This window comes from Oncorhynchus masou, chromosome 6, assembly GCF_036934945.1.
Source record: "Oncorhynchus masou masou isolate Uvic2021 chromosome 6, UVic_Omas_1.1, whole genome shotgun sequence".
Classification (NCBI taxonomy): Eukaryota; Metazoa; Chordata; class Actinopteri; order Salmoniformes; family Salmonidae; genus Oncorhynchus; species Oncorhynchus masou.
This window is the reverse complement of record NC_088217.1, coordinates 78,199,669-78,216,867: the sequence shown is the minus strand read 5'-3', so window position 1 is coordinate 78,216,867 and position 17,199 is coordinate 78,199,669. Positions and strand designations below refer to the sequence as shown.

The following is a 17,199-nucleotide window of genomic DNA, read 5'->3' as shown; positions in this document are numbered from 1 at the left end:
CTTTTCCCCTCTCTCTCTCTTTGCTTGATCATGGTGAAGGGTGCAGGGTGTTCAGTTTTGAAGCGCTGGACTTGTGATATACAACAGATCTGCGCTGCTAGCCAACACAACAACCTCCTCATTGTCCCGTGTCTCTTCGTGACACCGTTCCATCTGTCCGTCCCTCCTGAATGGTCCGTTTGTCCGAGGGCTCTCCAGAGTCCAGGATGTCCAGAACCACAGGGCCACTGTTGGTGATGGATGTCACCCAGAGGAGAGGGCCCCTGGTTGGACAACTGGACAGCTGGACACTCCCTGGCCCAGCGGACTCAGTGGATCACTTGGGAATGACACGGCTGGTCACCAGTGACATGACACAAGAGACACACATAGGGTTTGGTTGTTCTGTTTATTGAGTTTGCATGGTACACATTTACATATGCATTATTTAATTTACAGGTACACATTTACATATGCATTATTTAATTTACAGGCACACACTTTGTGCCAAAATATCTCAGCCAATTGTAAATTCTTTTGATTTCAACATTATCTTGGTCATGATAGAATGCAGCATAAGATACTACTGAAAATAGAATCAAATCAAATATCTTAGTGAAAGTAAGAGGGAAATAAAGGGAAATTGTTCATATGAATTTACTCTACATTTATGATATCACAATATGACAACATTTAAAAGAGAATGAATGCAGGACAGACGCTTTGAGAATGTCCCTGAGCTTATGTTTCAAAATGTCTTGAGGTGTTTGGAAGATTAGGCCTATGGATTATACAACAAAAAAAATAGAAAATCTAAATATCATCCTACATAACAACTACCCTTCATGTAACATAGAACTTGTATTTAAAAAAATGTAAATTAGGTCATTACGACTTTACAGAAAATGAATTATTATTCAACATCACCATATACAGTACATTGGTAGTCTCCAAGTTCATTAAATAAACTATTTCACTTCTACAAGTCTGAGAGGATTTTTTCTCTTATGTCCCCTGATAATCTGTTTATCCCTAAGTGTCACGTTACATTTGCAAAGCAGCTGGAGGGACCAGTGGTGTCTTGTACGGAGGGCTTCAGCGTGATTAGCCCGGCTCGTATTTGGCGAGCACTCAGACTTGTCAAATCCTTTGATCTGAACTGTCTCCATAATCACTTCAAAAAGTCTTCCTGCTTGAGACCGTGAGGGCTTTACAAATGTGGCTCCTTACTTACTTTCTCTCTCTTCTCTCACTCTCTCACTCTCTCTCTCTCTCTCTCTCTCTCTCTCTGCTCAGGGACTTTATATAAAGGCCTGACTTCCTAGCTGCTACTACCCGTGGTGAAGCTTGGATTTCATCCTAATACCTCTCTCTTTTTCTCTCTATCTCTCTTTTTTCTCTCTCTCTATATCTCTCTTGTTCTATCTCTCTCTTTCTCTCTCTCTCTCTCTCTCTTTCTCTTTCTCCCTCTCGCTCTTTCTCTTTCTCTCTCTCTCTCTTACACGAACATGACCACAATGGAAAGAGACAATGGCTTCCTGAGAGAATATTTCTAATATCCTTCCTCTGTACCTGGTCATCTCCAGCTCTTTGTGAGCCTGTGTGTGAGAGAGAGAGACTAAAGACTGAAGGAAACCCCTCAGCCCTCTCTGCACATTATACTCACCAGGAACACAAGCGGCGTACGGGGAGAAAAATACTCTCTACTTTTGGCTCTTAACAATAGCCATTTGCATATTTTTATAGTCTCTCAAAGAAAACAGCCTGGAGCGTGAATACCCCAGCAGTGGTGCAGCAGCGCGGAGGAAGCGGAAGCCGGGGAGACGCTTGTGTTGTGTGTCCGCTGCTGGGGTGGGTAGAGGAGGGGAGAGAACACACACTGAGGCCCTTACCTCTGGAGGAGGCGGTTAGAGGGTGGGGGGCATGGGGCCAAGGGGTGGGGGTGGAGGGATGGCGAGGGGACCCTGGTGCTCCTGCGTGGAAAGAAAGAGAGAGAGAGAAAGAGAGAGAGAGAGAGGGGGAGGGAGGGAGGGAGAGAGAGCGGCTCACATTAAAATCTGATCAAAATCAGATGGAAGAAGCAGCACATCTTTAAATGGGAATATTTTCTAAATAAAATAAGTCCCTTTATTCAAGCGTTCAGCAACACCCCAGTAGGTTCAGTAGGTTACGATAGCATCTCTCCACAAACCGTGCTAAGCTAAAGTATTAAACTATGTTAATGTATTGGCTGTTTGTGGAAACCTGAATTGCTCAGAGTGTGTTATTCTTGGCTAAGACACGGTAGTTGTCTGGCCAGATTGACTTTGTAATGTTGCATACATCATAGAATACAAACTCAACAGACATATTTCCCCTTGCGTCTTATACACAAATAGCGTCCCCATTTGGCAGGTATTTCAGAAACAACAATTGCAGGTTAGTGTGTGTGTGTGTGTGTGTGTGTGCGTGTGTGCGTGTGTGTGTGTGTGTGTGTGTGTGTGTGTGTGTGTGTGTGTGTGTGTGTGTGTGTGTGTGTGTGTGTGTGTGTGTGTGTGTGTGTGTGTGTGTGTGTGTGAGTGTGTGTGTGTGTGTGTGTGTGTGCGTGCGTGCGTGCGTGCGTGCGCGCGCGTATGTGTGTGTGTGTGTGTGTGTGTGTTGGGGGGGGGGTATAGTCCAGTCCAGGAATAGCATCAGCGCAGTGCTTGGTTAAACAGTAACACAGCCGAGGTCAACCGAGTGTTTTACAACGTGAGCGGCTCAAACACTCCAAAAATAAAGCATTTTTATTCCTGCTTTGAGAATACATTTCCCAGCCTGCAGTAATATATCTGTATATTTAGTGGCCTACATTTAGGACACAGTAAGAGAGAGAGAGACAGGCAGACTGGAGGAGGCCTGTCCTGCCTGCTGGGGGAAGAGAGAGGACTTATACAACATTATGTATATATACTAATGTCATATACATTCTGGGGTTTAGGGAACAAATAACTCATCTGGGAAGTAGACTGTTTTGGGATTAGGCCTACCTAACATCCAGTAAATGGTGTGGGGTATATGTCATTTAATTCAGGATACATTAGGCCTACCTAACATCTAGTAAATGGTGTGGGGTATATGTCATTTAATTCAGGATACATTAGGCCTACCTAACATCCAGTAAATGGTGTGGGGTATATGTAATTTAATTCAGGATACATTAGGCCTACCTAACATCTAGTAAATGGTGTGGGGTATATGTCATTTAATTCAGGATACATTAGGCCTACCTAACATCTAGTAAATGGTGTGGGGTATATGTCATTTAATTCAGGATACATTAGGCCTACCTAACATCTAGTAAATGGTGTGGGGTATATGTCATTTAATTCAGGATACATTAGGCCTACCTAACATCTAGTAAATGGTGTGGGGTATATGTCATTTAATTCAGGATACATTAGGCCTACCTAACATCCAGTAAATGGTGTGGGGTATATGTAATTTAATTCAGGATACATTAGGCCTACCTAACATCCAGTAAATGGTGTGGGGTATATGTAATTTAATTCAGGATACATTAGGCCTACCTAACATCTAGTAAATGGTGTGGGGTATATGTCGTTTAATTCAGGATACATTAGGCCTACCTAACATCTAGTAAATGGTGTGGGATATATGTAATTTAATTCAGGATACATTAGGCCTACCTAACATCTAGTAAATGGTGTGGGGTATATGTCATTTAATTCAGGATGCATTAGGCCTACCTAACATCTAGTAAATGGTGTGGGGTATATGTCATTTAATTCAGGATACATTAGGCCTACCTAACATCTAGTAAATGGTGTGGGGTATATGTCATTTAACTCAGGATACATTAGGCCTAACTAACATCCAGTAAATTGTGTGGGGTATATGTCATTTAATTCAGGATACATTAGGCCTACCTAACATCGAAGAAGTCTTAGAAGTAGAGTTAGTCCCACGTAAGTACACTTCCTGTTATAAAAATCAAGCAAAAAACATTAGCTCTCCAGCCTGACTCCAGTATCAAACTACAATACTGCTAAAACAGCATTTGACACAAAAGCCTATACTTTTAATCTTAATAAAGAAATCCTGAAATAGTCCTTGAGTGTTGTTCCTGTAATATAGGTAGATGGCTGTAATACTGTTGTATGAGCCACAGGAGTCTAAACAAGAAATGCAGGAGTTATAGGAAATCAACCAGGTTTCCATGTAACTCTTGTTCCCAACCAGGCTGGAAGCCATCAGTCAAAGCAGCAGAGAGACTGTCCAGCCTGGAAATAAGGACTCAGCTCTCCTCTCCTACCCAGAGAAGTGGAGTCAGAGAAGTGGAGTCAGAAATGTACAGTCAGAGATGTGGAGTCAGAGATGTGGAGTCAGAGATGTGTAGTTAGAGATGTACAGTCAGAGATGTGGAGTCAGAGATGTGGAGTCAGAGATGTGGAGTCAGAGATGTGGAGTCAGAGATGTGGAGTCAGAGATGTGTAGTCAGAGATGTACAGTCAGAGATGTGGAGTCAGAGATGTGGAGTCAGAGATGTGTAGTCAGAGATGTACAGTCAGAGATGTGGAGTCAGAGATGTGGAGTCAGAGATGTGGAGTCAGAGATGTGGAGTCAGAGATGTGTAGTCAGAGATGTACAGTCAGAGATGTGGAGTCAGAGATGTGGAGTCAGAGATGTGGAGTCAGAGATGTACAGTCAGAGATGTGGAGTCAGAGATGTGCAGTCAGAGATGTGGAGTCAGAGATGTACAGTCAGAGATGTGTAGTCAGAGATGTACAGTCAGAGATGTGGAGTCAGAGATGTACAGTCAGAGATGTGCAGTCAGAGATGTGGAGTCAGAGATGTGGAGTCAGAGATGTGGAGTCAGAGATGTGGAGTCAGAGATGTGTAGTCAGAGATGTACAGTCAGAGATATGGAGTCAGAGATGTGGAGTCAGAGATGTGGAGTCAGAGATGTGGAGTCAGAGATGTGTAGTCAGAGATGTACAGTCAGAGATGTGGAGTCAGAGATGTGGAGTCAGAGATGTGGAGTCAGAGATGTACAGTCAGAGATGTGGAGTCAGAGATGTGCAGTCAGAGATGTGGAGTCAGAGATGTACAGTCAGAGATGTGTAGTCAGAGATGTACAGTCAGAGATGTGGAGTCAGAGATGTACAGTCAGAGATGTACAGTCAGAGATGTGGAGTCAGAGATGTGGAGTCAGAGATGTGGAGTCAGAGATGTACAGTCAGAGATGTGTAGTCAGAGATGTACAGTCAGAGATGTACAGTCAGAGATGTGGAGTCAGAGATGTGGAGTCAGAGATGTGTAGTCAGAGATGTACAGTCAGAGATGTGGAGTCAGAGATGTGGAGTCAGAGATGTGGAGTCAGAGATGTGTAGTCAGAGATGTACAGTCAGAGATGTGGAGTCAGAGATGTGGAGTCAGAGATGTGGAGTCAGAGATGTACATTCAGAGATGTACAGTCAGAGATGTGCAGTCAGAGATGTACAGTCAGAGATGTACAGTCAGAGATGTACTGTCAGAGATGTACAGTCAGAGATGTGGAGTCAGAGATGTGAGGTCAGAGATGTGGAGTCAGAGATGTGGAGTCAGAGATGTGGAGTCAGAGATGTGGAGTCAGAGATGTGGAGTCAGAGATGTGCAGTCAGAGATGTGGAGTCAGAGATGTGAGGTCAGAGATGTGGAGTCAGAGATGTGGAGTCAGAGATGTGGAGTCAGAGATGTGGAGTCAGAGATGTGTAGTCAGAGATGTACAGTCAGAGATGTGGAGTCAGAGATGTGGAGTCAGAGATGTGGAGTCAGAGATGTACAGTCAGAGATGTGCAGTCAGAGATGTGCAGTGCAGTAGGGCTCAGTAATGGCTGGTGGTCATGCACTCAGAGGGTCACAACCCTGCATGCAGCATTCTCAAAGACGCTTTTGTGATATTGATAAATGTACACGCACGGACAGGGAGGGGGGAAGAGAGAGAGTGTGTGTGGGGCAGGAGGGAGGGAGGCAGTGCCTGCAAGTGTGTGCGTGCATGGTGTGTGTGTGCGTGCTTGCGTGCGTGTGTGTGTGTGTGTATGTGTGTGTGTGTGTGTGTGTGTGTGTGTGTGTGTGTGTGTGTGTGTGTGTGTGTGTGTGTGTGTGTGTGTGTGTGTGTGTGTGTGTGTGTGTGTGTGTGTGTGTGTGTGTGTGTGTGTTTCAAGGCTGGATGGAGGGAGAGAGAGCGTGGCTAAAACAGGCACAGAAGATGTATGTAAACCCATTTAGAAACAAATGGTTCTGACTCCGTAGGAACAGGGACAGATCCATAAGAGCTCAACACATAATCCCCACATGAATCAGACTTCCCACCAGAACGGGACCACACAAGCTCATATGAATAGCACATATCACGCACAGTCAACAATATCAACTAACCAGACTCAGTATGAGTCTAGGATCTTTTCGTGAATGTGAACACAAAATAATATGCAAATATGGTGGCACTACAGCAACTGAACATACACCATGTCTTCAGATATTGCATTAGGATGAAGCTTACTCCTGAATCTAGCCTAGGGTCCCATTAAATATGTGTAATTTCCTCTCATTTGATAAGCACCATAGTCATTGATAAGCACCATAGTCATTTGATAAGCACCATAGTCATTTGATAAGCACCGTAGTCATTTGATAAGCACCGTAGTCATTTGATAAGCACCATAGTCATTTGATAAGCACCATAGTCATTGATAAGCACCATAGTCATTGATAAGCACCATAGTCATTTGATAAGCACCATAGTCATTTGATAAGCACCATAGTCATTTGATAAGCACCATAGTCATTGATAAGCACCATAGTCATTTGATAAGCACCATAGTCATTTGATAAGCGCCGTAGTCATTTGATAAGCACCGTAGTCATTTGATAAGCACCATAGTCATTTGATAAGCACCGTAGTCATTTGATAAGCACCGTAGTCATTGGATAAGCACCATAGTCATTGATAAGCACCATAGTCATTGATAAGCACCATAGTCATTGATAAGCACCATAGTCATTTGATAAGCACCGTAGTCATTTGATATAAGCACCATAGTCATTTGATAAGCACCATAGTCATTTGATAAGCACCATAGTCATTGATAAGCACCATAGTCATTGATAAGTACCATAGTCATTTGATATAAGCACCATAGTCATTTGATAAGCACCATAGTCATTTGATAAGCACCATAGTCATTTGATAAGCACCATAGTCATTTGATATAAGCACCATAGTCATTGATAAGCACCATAGTCATTTGATAAGCACCATAGTCATTTGATAAGCACCATAGTCATTGATAAGCACCATAGTCATTTGATAAGTACCATAGTCATTTGATATAAGCACCATAGTCATTGATAAGCACCATAGTCATTGATAAGCACCATAGTCATTGATAAGCACCATAGTCATTTGATATAAGCACCATAGTCATTGATAAGCACCATAGTCATTGATAAGCACCATAGTCATTTGATATAAGCACCATAGTCATTGATAAGCACCATAGTCATTTGATAAGCACCATAGTCATTTGATAAGCACCATAGTCATTGATAAGCACCATAGTCATTTGATAAGTACCATAGTAATTTGATAAGCATCATAGTCATTTGATAAGCACCATAGTCATTTGATAAGCACCATAGTCATTTGATAAGCACCATAGTCATTTGATAGGTACCATAGTCATTGATAAGTGCCATAGTCATTTGATAAGTACCATAGTCATTGATAAGCACCATAGTCATTTGATAAGCACCATAGTCATTGATAAGCACCAGTCATTTGATAAGCACCATGGTCATTGATAAGTGTCAGTCATTTGATAAGCACCATAGTCATTTGATAAGCACCATAGTCATTGATAAGCACCATAGCCATTTGATAAGCACCATAGTCATTGATAAGCACCATAGTCATTGATAAGCACCATAGTCATTTGATAAGCACCATAGTCATTGATAAGCACCATAGTAATTTGATAAGCACCATAGTCATTGGTAAGCACCATAGTCATTTGATATAAGCACCATAGTCATTGATAAGCACCATAGTCATTTGATAAGCACCATAGTCATTGATAAGCACCATAGTCATTTGATAAGTACCATAGTCATTGATAAGCACCATAGTCATTTGATAAGCACCATAGTCATTGATAAGCACCATAGTCATTTGATAAGCACCATAGTCATTGATAAGCACCATAGTCATTTGATATAAGCACCATAGTCATTGATAAGCACCATAGTCATTTGATAAGCACCATAGTCATTTGATAAGCACCATAGTCATTGATAAGCACCATAGTCATTTGATAAGTACCATAGTAATTTGATAAGCATCATAGTCATTTGATAAGCACCATAGTCATTTGATAAGCACCATAGTCATTTGATAAGCACCATAGTCATTTGATAGGTACCATAGTCATTGATAAGTGCCATAGTCATTTGATAAGTACCATAGTCATTGATAAGCACCATAGTCATTTGATAAGCACCATAGTCATTGATAAGCACCAGTCATTTGATAAGCACCATAGTCATTGATAAGTGTCAGTCATTTGATAAGCACCATAGTCATTTGATAAGCACCATAGTCATTGATAAGCACCATAGCCATTTGATAAGCACCATAGTCATTGATAAGCACCATAGTCATTGATAAGCACCATAGTCATTTGATAAGCACCATAGTCATTGATAAGCACCATAGTAATTTGATAAGCACCATAGTCATTGGTAAGCACCATAGTCATTTGATATAAGCACCATAGTCATTGATAAGCACCATAGTCATTTGATAAGCACCATAGTCATTGATAAGCACCATAGTCATTTGATAAGTACCATAGTCATTGATAAGCACCATAGTCATTTGATAAGCACCATAGTCATTGATAAGCACCATAGTCATTTGATAAGCACCATAGTCATTGATAAGCACCATAGTCATTTGATAAGCACCATAGTCATTGATAAGCACCATAGTCATTTGATAAGCACCATAGTCATTGATAAGCACCATAATCATTTGATAAGTACCATAGTCATTGATAAGCACCATAGTCATTTGATAAGCACCATAGTCATTGATAAGCATCAAAGTCATTGATAAGCACCATAGTCATTTGATAAGCACCACAGTCATTTGATAAGCACCATAGTCATTGATAAGCACCATAGTCATTTGATAAGTACCATAGTCATTTGATAAGCACCATAGTCATTGATAAGCACCATAGTCATTTGATAAGCACCATAGTCATTGATAAGCACCATAGTCATTTGATAAGCACCATAGTCATTTGATAAGCATTATAGTCATTTGATATGAATCATAGTAATTTGATAAGCACCATAGTCATTTGATAAGCACCATAGTCATTGATAAGCACCATAGTCATTTGATAAGCACCATAGTCATTGATAAGCACCATAGTCATTTGATAAGCACCATAGTCATTGATAAGTGCCATAGCCATTTGATAATAATCATAGTCATTGATAATCATCATAGTAATTTGATAAGCATCATAGCCATTGATAAGTGCCATAGCCATTTGATAATAATCATAGTCATTGATAATCATCATAGTAATTTGATAAGCATCATAGCCATTGATAAGTGCCATAGCCATTTGATAATAATCATAGTCATTGATAATCATCATAGTAATTTGATAAGAATCATAGCCATTGATAAGTGCCATAGCCATTTGATAATAATCATAGCCATTTGATAAGCATCATAGTCATTGATAAGCATCATAGTAATTTGATAAGCATCCTAGCCATTGATAAGTGCCATAGCCATTTGATAATAATCATAGTCATTGATAATCATCATAGTAATTTGATAAGCATCATAGCCATTGATAAGTGCCATAGCCATTTGATAATAATCATAGCCATTTGATAAGCATCATAGTCATTGATAAGCATCATAGTAATTTGATAAGCATCCTAGCCATTGATAAGTGCCATAGCCATTTGATAATAATCATAGTCATTGATAAGGTGGCAGGGTAGCCTAGTGGTTAGAGCGTTGGACTAGTAACTGAAAGGTTGCAAGTTCATTTAATAAGCATAATTTGATAAGCACCATAGTCATTTGATAAGCATGATAGTCATTTGATAAGCATAATTTGATAAGCAGTCATTTGATAAGCATGATAGTCATTTGATAACCATTATAGTCATTGATAAGCATCAAAGTAATTTGATAAGTGCCATAGTCATTTGATAAGCATCAAAGTCATTTGATAAGCATCCTAGTAATTTGATAAGCATCATAAGATGCGAGTATGGTCCATGTCCCAGCTGATGAGGCTGAGGCCAGGCCTAGACAGCCCCTCCGATACCTCCATTCCACTCCCTGTGTGTGTGTGTGTGTGTGTGTGTGTGTGTGTGTGTGTGTGTGTGTGTGTGTGTGTGTGTGTGTGTGTGTGTGTGTGTGTGTGTGTGTGTGTGTGTGTGTGTGTGTGTGTGTGTGTGTGTAAGCACATCGGTGTGTGTGTGCATGCAGTGGTGTCAGGATTGCATTCTGGAGACGCGGCAACGAGGGCATCATTTATCCCTGATTGGAACGAAGGCAGGAGTGCTGAATTTGTGTTACAATGCAGCCGCACCATAAAGAGAGGCCACATTTCCTCCCCATTTCCCTCATGAATATCAAACACTGAAACTGTGCCATGGCGCGCCACAACAACACATAAGAAAAATGACATCTATGTTATTTTATTTGTATTACCTTTAATAGGCAGCATATTGGGGGTAGTATTTATTACTGTGTCAAGTTCTTCCTGTAGACATTCTCTGATTTATAAGACAGTCATTAGCCAAATTGTGAAGATATGTCATTTATGTTTTTGCCTCCTTGTGGTATTGCAACGTTTGCTTAGTTTTGAAAGGAATACCATTAGGGGTCCGAATCTACATGAGTCTTGAGCCCACATGCCAGCTCGACGTGTCTCTATCGTAGGCCCAGTACAGCTCACATCACAGACATGTCCTGGACTTATAGCTCTATTCCACGTGGACAGACGCACAACAGACAAGAAATTGCATGGGTGCATCTGTACAACTCTATCTTTTGTGTTTGTATGTCTCTAAAAGATTGAGGAACACGACTCAATCCAAATATGTTGTTAGGGGCATTTCAAAGCAGCTTCCTACCTCAGCTATACGTTGCTTTGTAAAACCCCATCCACACTGTTCCACAAAGTTACAACTAGATCCATTAAGTTGGCAGAATGAGCAAGAGACAGAGGGGTGACTTATAGTACTCAGTTCCTCCGTTATCCAATTTGATTGGGATTTAGGAGTGATTTGTGGCGGCATCCCCCAGGGAAATAAAGAGTTTGATTAATGCAATCCTGTGCGGGCAGAGAGGTGTCACAAACCCCTCTCCTGAGGGAACGTTCCTGTTTGACAAACAAAAACAAAGCCGCCACTATGGCAAATCTGAATCTGAACTCGCATGGCAACATGACATACTGTAGCAGTCTGCTGCAACTGGCAGCACTCTCTCACGCTTTCTCCTGCCTTCACTTTAAAGGGATTTGACTTCATGTGGAATTAGTTGGTTTATTTATTAATTACTGAAGTTAATAATATGATATCAGTCTTGATTAGCATAATGCCGTCTAATAGAATGCAAACAACAGAAGATTTGTATACTTATTGCCTACACAATATATTCCAGTGAATATTGGCTTGTGGAATGCAGCTTAGCATCAACATTGGTGGGCGTCTGAAGGTCTGGATGTTTCAGTGTGTTATCCTTGTTGACCTGCGTGTACTGTCAGGAAGATCGCGTGTGTGTGTGTGTGTGTGTGTGTGTGTGTGTGTGTGTGTGTGTGTGTGTGTGTGTGTGTGTGTGTGTGTGTGTGTGTGTGTGTGTGCGTGCGTGCGTGCGTGCGTGCGCGTGCGTGCGTGTGCGTGCGTGCGTGCGTGTGTGTGTGTGCTGTCAGAGAGATCAGGCAGGACTGCAGGCAGGAAGGTGAGGAGCCCAGGGCAGTGCTGACAGAGCGCTCTCTTTCCATCCCTGGGCTCTGTGGAGTGAGTCTAGGAGACAAAGGCCCTGCTACACACACACACACACCTTTCTCTCTTCAATCCTGTGTGTTTGTGTGTGTGTGTGTGTGTGTGTGTGTGTGTGTGTGTGTGTGTGTGTGTGTGTGTGTGTGTGTGTGTGTGTGTGTGTGTGTGTGTGTGTGTGTGTGTGTGTGTGTGTGTGTGTGTGTGTGTGTGTGTGTGTGTGTGTGTGTGTGAGTAACACTTTATCCTATCCATCCCTCTGTCAATCTCCAGTCTAGAGGGCTTTGTAGGCTCCAACACCTGCATGAATGCGTTCAGAGACCAGACCAGACCCCATACCAAACCCATCCTTCTCCAGCCAGGCAGCCCTATCCTGTGGTATACATTCACGATCTCATGAAGTCAACTTGTGTATAACCGTTTACCTATTACCGCCAGCTCTAGTTGGTGAGTATCCCCAACTGCACTTGAAATTATCAAATATCACCCTGGAAATATGTGAAGGTTCCCTTTTCCATACCGACACGTCTGGGCCAATCACGTCGAATAGATACACAATCAATATTTCATACTATAACTACCCACTTCGGTGATGTCAAAATGCTGCTGCTATCACTGATCAATACAGCAATCTCACTGGCCAACTCTGGAGTGGAAAACAAAAGCACAGCCATTATAGGACGATACAAACAAACCCTCCCATTGAATAATTCATTAATGACTAGACAAGCCACCATAAATGCTGTATACAGTATTCTCTAATATTCTCCCTGGGAAGCTACCTAGACATCCATTTAAAGCAAATTATGACATTTACATTGATTTACGATCCACAAGACACAATCAGTAATAAGCTCATATATTGATAAATAATGAGTAGTAGGCAGATGAGGGATGGAGGAAGGGAGGGAGGGAGGGAGGGAGGGAGGGAGGGAGGGAGGGAGGGAGGGAGGGAGGGAGGGAGGGAGGGAGGGAGGGAGGGAGGGAGGGAGGGAGGGAGGGAGGGAGGGAGGGAGGGAGGGAGGGAGGGAGGGAGGGAGGGAGGGAGGGAGGGAGGGAGGGAGGGAGGGAGGGCACATCACAGATCCATGGAAGAAGACCAAGCCAAGCCAATCCCTCTAAACACCAGGCTGAGAGGAGAGGTGCACTGTACAGGTCAGGAATGCACAGGGAACAGATACAATCAGAATACAATAACTATACTTTACGTTGTACATTTAAGTCATTTATTAGAGGTTCTTATCCTTATACTGCATTCATCTTAAGGGAGGTGAGACAATCACATATCACAGGCATAATAAGTACATCATAGGTACATATTAATTGAAATAGATTCCCTGTGTAGTTTACTTTGAGGCTTCAAATTGTGTTTTAATAGCTTATAATGCAACCATGTCGCAAATTGAGAATATTTGTATCTGCTTGCTGTTATTCACTGTGCACCTGGTTTAATTAACTGGATGTATTATCATTAAAGTGCTAGGCCTAGCCTACTCCATGTTGGATTTAGATTTAAATCAACATTAGGCTTGACACGAACACTAAACGTCTGTTATTAATGTATTTTCTGATTAGTCAGTGCCTGGACAAAGTGAAGCAAATACATGATGTATACCTTAAGGAGGCCTTTCATTAAAATGACCATTGTACCAGGACAATGTTGATCGTAATAGACGGTCATATGATTCTAATTGCCACTTGCAGTTGTTTGTTTCTTCTTATGTGCACTTACTGTGCATGGACAAGGTTTCTACTTCTAACAGAAAGCATGGATTGGACAGAAAGCTTGTGACGTCGGCAATTAAATGTCCTTAATTCAAAGGTAAAAGTGTTGTCTCAGAGGATGAGATGTGCCAACCGAAATGGAGAATATGCTGTCCTCTCTAAAAACGTTGGTCAAATAAATGCATATGCACCAAAACATGGGTCTAGTTTATACGCAAATGGCCTATGAGAATTTGTACAGTCTAATGTCTTCGGATTTGGTGTTGAACGTAAGCCAGTAGTGAAAACAGATATAGGTCATCGATAGAAGGAGCCGCATTATTGTCATTATCATCATTATTAACCTATTATTGTCATTATCATGATGTATTATTATAAATAATGAATAATTACATTATGTTGGTGATATTAATATTGCCTCGTGGTTGTATTTCTATAGTGTATGATGTTGATGATGATGATGATGATACTCTGAGGTTGATACAGACTAGTTAAATGGCTGGTCAAGCATGCATGGAACCCACAGGAGATCAATTCCCCAGACAGGTTCTCGAGGATCTCGTTCATTTGTTATTTGTTGTGGTTTCTGATTGAGTACAGTAACAATTCCATTATATGTCAACGATCAGCGACGAGGTACACTGAAATACTTGTCTATTCTAATTTATGCTTGGCTGCAAACCTATGGGCCTATATGACCCGCAGAATCAAGCTTATAAGAAATAATAACCCCATATTAGCCCATTGTTTTGCATAGCTAGGCCTAGTCCTGAATATAGGCCTACATTAGGATATTATATTAAGTACAATGTGTTTTACTTGATTATTTATGTACATAAAAGCAATGTTGTTCATGAGTGTCATTACCCTTATGCCTATATCATGCTGATTGTGTATGTATTTATTTATATGTGACTTAAAATAATGTTTGCGATAATTCAAAGATAATATAAGGATTTTCTAAATATAACCTAATTTCTGCCATTATGTAAAAATTCATGTTGTTTATTCAAAGCATACTCATAATGTGAAACAACAGCTATTGGTGGAGCAGGTAGCGATATATAAGGTAGTCCAGTGTTCTTCCTTATTTTCTAAACTTCTAGTGATGCACTGAAAAGCGCGTGAGGAAAAAGTAGATTGCCATGTGGGTTTCGTTTTGTTTCACATCGGCTTGCTGCTTGAGGGAAAACACTGGGTTTATGTTCCCTATCTCAGCATTATTACGATACTTCAAATATTTACATGAATATCAAACATGTATATCAATGAGGACATCACATAGGTGTATAGCCTATTGTAATTCAATATAATCGACAAATTCATAAATTAGTAATTGCACAATATTTTTGTGTTAAGCAGTTGGAGTCCAGTTACTTAATTATACAGTCAGTTTCTTTCTCTTCCCTATTATAAGTGTGTTTTATTGTCTAATATCGTGTCATTCAGCTTCTCTATTATATCAAGTCAGGTCTGTATTTTTTATATTGCGTCGCAGTCAACAAAACAATAATGCGACTATTACTCACCAAGGCTGGCCTGCCATCATGAGTAAGCGCGACACCTGCTGGTAGATAATATTTATCTAACCTAAAGTCAACAATGAACTCAATTTAATTTCCCCATCTAAAGGAACAATAGCTCACAGGTAAGGGGAGCGTCTGTCACAGTGTTGGTAATGTGAAGATGGTTCTACATGTATGGCCATGGTGCCGAGAATAAGGGGAGTTGGAGTTATTGGCTCTGCTATAGGCATGCTAGATGGTATTGGCATCAACAGCTCTTTCATCTTGAGTCCAGTGCACAAACATATAGCTTAATGCGACTAGTGTTCCCTCTTTTATTCGGCTCACCATGACAACAGAAAGGCTGGGTTCAGAAATGCCTCCCCATCAATGAAACAAACGGTCTTAGCGGGGCTGCGCGAGACGGCATCTTTAACAGCGAGGGCACACACTGTTAACCCGTGAGAAAAACGCAGAAAAGTGAAGAAATTCGACGCTGACCACAAAAAGTATGAAGTCAGAAAAATATTGCATAACATGCAACTGGTATTAGTTTTAAAATGTCCGTGCAATTGTGTTCGAAGCAAACTTGCTTCAGGACCATTCCAGGCGGACTTATGAAAACCTGAATATTGTTGTCCATCTCTGCATCTGCATATAACCGTTTTAATTTCAGTTATCTTAAGGATTGCCTATAGGCTACATATGCTTTCGGGATAGCTCCATGATTTCACAAGCCAGAACCAAATAGGCTATATGTTCATAGCCTTAGCCTATAGCAAAATATAGACTATAACCTCTCATTCGATCAGTTATCGTACGCATTCTAGTCCGTTGATTAAACTTAAAGTCGTGGGTTATGTCATTATTATTGCTCAACTTTAAACAAACTTTTCTACAGCTGCACGGGATCGATTTATGTAAACGATTTGATATTCACTGGTGCCTATAAGACTCCCCCAGAGAATTCAACCAAGGGGTATCCTGCTTAAATTTGATTGATTGCACTTTCTCCAGTGGACATTCACTACAAAACAGCACAGCTTAACCGTCTGCTCACTATTTATAAAAGCGAGGCATGGGAGCGAAAGCCAACACAAAGCATGTATTGATTTTTGGTTTCAAAAAGGGAAAAACAACATATATGTTTTTTTATGAGAGTTAGAGGTGGGAAATGTTTATGTCGGCAGTGTGACATAACATATGGGCTAAAATGACATCAAATGCGTTAAAATAGGTGTTTAGAAATTCGTAAAGCTATACGTTTAGTATAGTATAGGCTAGTGCACATTACATTGCTTTATCTTCCAGTATGGATAGTATAGGAAATTCAAATATTATTTGACTTACCTTATATCCAAGAATAGTCGAAAAATGCTTTACATGTATATTTGTAATCTATTAATGGCCATCTCCTTTCCTTCGAGTCGGTGCTCCCTAAGATGTTCTTTCCTCTGCCTCAACTGAGCAGAGCACTCCTCGGCTCCGCTATTATTTTCACTAAAATATATGAAAATTTATGCAAATGAAAATCAGCACTAACTGTTCGTCTCTTGTTATACTTGGGGATTTTTTTCCCCTTTCTTTTTTGCATACAAAACAAATGAACTCCCCAGCAGGGAACTTGGGGACCTTATAAAATAAACAAATAAATAATAAGCACACCATATTTCACAGAGAGTGAATTTAGCGGCATGCAATTGAACTCAGGGACATTTTTTTAAGAAATGTATTTTTTTTACTCTTTTCGGTGATCTTTTGGAAGTGATTTTTTTTCTTTCCCATTACCCGGTGTCACGTTTCTCACCGCCGCGCTAGCAGCCCTTTGAAAGTGTGCAACCTGAAATGTATAGCAGTAATTTAGACAGATATCCTCACTGTATATTAATAAAAGGACGGCCCCATGGCACCGGCCCTGTCCTGTATTCAA

At 40.9% G+C, this 17,199-nt stretch overlaps 1 long non-coding RNA gene across 1 annotated transcript; it reads right to left on the bottom strand.

The window, feature by feature from the left end:
* Window positions 1–369: 369 nt before the first annotated feature.
* Window positions 370–16,721, bottom strand: LOC135541214 (uncharacterized). Its single transcript, XR_010455940.1, has 2 exons — window positions 16,620–16,721; window positions 370–1,952 (listed from the first exon to the last, which is right to left on the bottom strand). It is a non-coding gene; the product is annotated as an uncharacterized LOC135541214 (long non-coding RNA).
* Between the last annotated feature and the right edge of the window lie 478 nt (window positions 16,722–17,199).